A 4,456-nucleotide genomic window follows, 5' to 3' on the forward strand; every position below is an offset into this window, starting at 1 on the left:
GGCCTCTATAAAAACACATAGAACTCTTCAGTGACTTGTAATATCCATATATCATCCACAGTAATGAGTGCATTTTTCCATGTATTTTACATTTGTATCTGTTATAACTTAAGGCGTTCACATAATATTGAGTATAATAATACATATTATTCTATAATAGATCTTCTCCTTTCGCTGCTCCACATCCATGGCGCCACTCTGCAAATCCTTTCACTTGCACCCATGTCCTCCAGAATACGATTTAAATTACTCACCCTTACCTACAAAACCCTCAACCACACCATAGCTTCATATATATCAAATCTCGTCTCATATAGTCTCCCTCACACCCTCTTAGATCCAAGCCTAATCTTTGTCTTGCCTATTCTCTGATAACCACTTCTCTTCCACATGGCTACCCAACTATTTGCAGTCAGACTTTACCCCAGCCTTCAAATCTTTAAACACTAACCTTTAAAATTCACTTCTTTATTAGAGGATACCCTGCTCCCGGCTATATTACTCACACTCGTATACTATCACTACTGTCCCAATCTCCACTCTGAGCCACATTCTCTCCTCTTGTCTCAGTTCTACCATTTTCCAAGCTCTTTCCAGAGCAGGACTTTCCATACTCTTTGTTTTCATGTCTGCATTTATTTTGTCTTGTATGGCCCACTTTCATGTGTGCCCTGTTTTTACCATTTTCCAGCACTGCACAGAACTGAGGCATGTTACAAACTGACAATAATAATAATAATAATAATAATAATAATAATTGTGGTGAAACAAGGAATTAATATCACCTTAACCAGCCTGTCCCTCGGTTCTCACAAAATGTGGATTATAGCATGCACTTTTTATAGCTCTTGCTTTTGTTCCCTAGCTCAACAGAATACCACTGCAGTGTCTAATTACATGTGGATAAGGGAACATTGTAGCTCATTACAAATATGTGCATGTTTATTGTATCTTGTTGATACTACATGGAAGCTGTTAGTCATTGTCCTTAAAGTGAAGCCAGGTGGGTTATGGGTAAGGATCAGATTGCAGGATACAGGTGAGGGGGAAGGCCAATTAGTATCCATTGTTCTCAACATGACTAGTTCAGACATTTTATCTAGAGCCCAGCAGGGGACCTTCTGTGGAATTACAGCTCATCTCCACCCCCTCAAACCTCCTGATACAGCACCCACCAATGATAGACCCAGAGGTTTGCCCAGAGAGGGGAATACACTGTGGAAATTAGACCCTAGATATAAGGAGCCACTTCGGGGGGAGGGGGTTGTTTTTGTTGCAATAAATGTATTGTTTTACTTTCTAATTGCATTTGCCTGAGTGACTGAGAACCCTAGAAGGTACTGGGTAGACTTCCCTGGCATAGTAAGGCACTCGTGGACGGCCAGCCATGTGATAATAATATATATGCAATAATGGAGGACTTCAAAATGTGTATTGATATATATATAATAAAGAGAATTTACTAACTGAGCCCAATGGATACCGATTTGTCCATAACTGTCCACCTTGTGCACAGAAAATATGCCAGTAGTCCACTTTCATTCTAGACTTTGAAATTGCCCCAATATTAATGCCCTGCATAGCATTTTATGGATTTTCAAAAATAAAAATGTCCCATCACAGTACAACTTTAGAGTGGCCCCCATCAATAAGTTCATGGTTTTAGTGTTTCATATACAACTTTTCTATAATAAAATATTGCTTGGTTTATCCTAGTTTATGTCTTAATTTAATAATGCCCTTCTCTTTATAAAGAGCACTTCAAAGGTGCAAAAGGTGTCCCATTAAACGTCTAGGCTGATGTCTCAAGATGAGTAAGAAAAAGTGTAATGCAAAGAATAATGCACCCCATACTGGAAATGTATGAAATCCTTCAGTCATTAGCCTCCTGCTATTATATGGTCATAGAAGTACTTGGTGACATCTAATATCCTTAGAATTTGCAGTAGGGGGTGAAATATCTTACACATCTTGCCCTGTGTCCTTGAAAATATTGTCTCTATGTACTGTATGTTTCACACAATGTTCATTTTCTGAAAGCAACCAAATTAGAAGCAAACGCAAACAAATTTTTCATATCTCAGCCATTCTCAAGAGTGCAGAGCTATAAACCTTTCCACGATATGAATAATCCTTTAAATGATTAAATCTATTAGGAATTCTAAGATCCTAGTAATTAAAAATAATTCTGCTAGTGGTTGCCCAGGAAGAAGATAGGGCATGAGTCAATATTGTTTTATAGCTTATTAAAGGTCCCAGCTTTAAAGTACAGTATAAAGTAATAAATGGTGTATTTTCCCTAAAGACGGGGACATCTAATGATATCTAGATTAACAGTACAGTTTCTGTGTCTGGCTGCAGCCCAATTCACTAATTCTGCTAGCATAAAAGGTTAGCTTTAGAAAAATAGTATGCGACCAGCAATTTAGTTTATTTGAATAATCTCTTGTATAACAAATATTATATTTTTACAGTTAAATGTGTATGCAGAACATACATTTAGGAGCCTGAATGGCATTTGATCAACATTATATAGCAATTTACAAAGCATAAGATAAAAGATATGCTACAAAAAAGGTTAATAGGAAAATGCGGCAGAACAAAGTACAAGTAATCTAAAGAAGTAAATTTGGTCTTTTAACTAAGACGGGATGGTAGAAGGTTGGAGGAGATATATAAGTTATGGAAATAGTAATAATGTGTATAAATCAGTCGAATGTTTAGATATTATACTTTATAGTTTATGGCTATGTTGGAAATGCAAGTCAATACGTACACAATCTTCTCTATTGTTATTCTAGTTTTGTGTAGGTGTAATTTTAAAAACATAAGGCTCTATTTATCAAAGATAACAAGCTATGTAAATTGTGTAGCCCTTAAACATCACAAACAAAATATATCACAAGATAATTGCAAATTATTACTGACTTTTTACAATCGTATTCAAGGAGGAGGATATCTCAGACTTTGGTCTGTTAGGTTGATAATTGCATGTATAGTATAGTCGTGCATCTCAGGACCAGTGTAACAGACCATTTCTGATTGGCTGTCTGGCTAATAAGTAGGCGGGCTCACTGAAAATGAACTAATTTCACATCAGAAGCTCCTCTTGAACAGTCTGTTATATCATTATTTTTCTATAGATTATTTAAGTTGTTGGAAATTATTTTTAATGAGTATGGACAGAATAGATCTGATTTATAGTGAGGGCATTAGGTTTCTGACAGTTTTGAAGTTTGAAAATGTGCTGAATGGTTCAAATTCTTTCATTTAAATGGGGGTGGTGGAGAGATGGGTTGTAGAAGATTAGGATGTTGTTCTATGGTAAAGTTCTCTATATATAACCCTGTGAATGTTAATGTATTGTGGTTTGGGTAAGAAAGTAGAAAATAGTCTTTCTACAGTCTTGCAGTCTTGAAAGTTGGTGACAATGTGTCAATTATTTATACTTTTACAGAAGATTCTAGCCAGAATACTTTAGCCACAAGATTCCTAAAATTATTATAGGAAACATATTTTTTATTTGGAGCATGAGAAAGGTTTAATTGGCATAGTCTTTGAAGTGCATTTTTAAGAACTGTTTGACTATGATCTGAACATCTTTTAGTGTGCATCTGTGTGTCTGTTTTGATGTGGATGGGTACAAAATAACATGGAGCCAATGAGATCCTATCTCGGGAGATGAGTGCCAAATTTACATTGGTGTCCATGTGGTGTATTTAATTATTCAATTACTGTAATAGTAAGTCTGAACATGTGAAAGAGATTTGGGTGCAATGAAAGGGAGATAGTAACACTATGCAGTTTAATTCTTTTTGGAAGTGAATGGGAGAAAGCTAATGCAACGATGGCAAAATTACAAAATCCTTCATTAAGACATATCGCTGCAGATTTTGGCCAAAATTGGTGAAAATTGGGACAGTTATGAAGGGATCATTAGAAAATAGACTGGAAATGACTGGGGAAAAATGGCAATGCTATAAATAGTAATATAGGAGCAAAAACAGCTCAAAATGACATTATTTTACCTATTTTTCTCAATTTTTTATTAAATCCAGATCCAAAACCAAAACCTTTCACAAGTTGTTGGCAAAACCAGTTAGAAAAACCAAAACACAAACATGTTTTAGATCCAAACCATATCCAAGTGTGGAAACACCCTTTTAAAATGGAAATTAGTAGGGAAACCGTTTTAGGGTATGTGAGCAGTATGGCGGCCATGTTGAAGTTGGCTATCTTGGATGCAGCTCTAATTTTTTAAATGGGAAGGTAGTCATGTAACATATCAAAGTGATGCAGAATTTCATAAGAAAAACAAGTGTTTTTATTATAACATAACTTTATTCATTCTTGAATTTTAACTGAGTTTTCTTTTGCAGGTAGTGACATTAATGATAATGGCACTGACACAAACAGAATGTGTTGAGATTGTCTTGATATCTGGAGAATGAAGGTA

The sequence above is a fragment of the Mixophyes fleayi genome, chromosome 1 (genome assembly GCF_038048845.1).
Source record: "Mixophyes fleayi isolate aMixFle1 chromosome 1, aMixFle1.hap1, whole genome shotgun sequence".
Classification (NCBI taxonomy): domain Eukaryota; kingdom Metazoa; phylum Chordata; class Amphibia; order Anura; family Limnodynastidae; genus Mixophyes; species Mixophyes fleayi.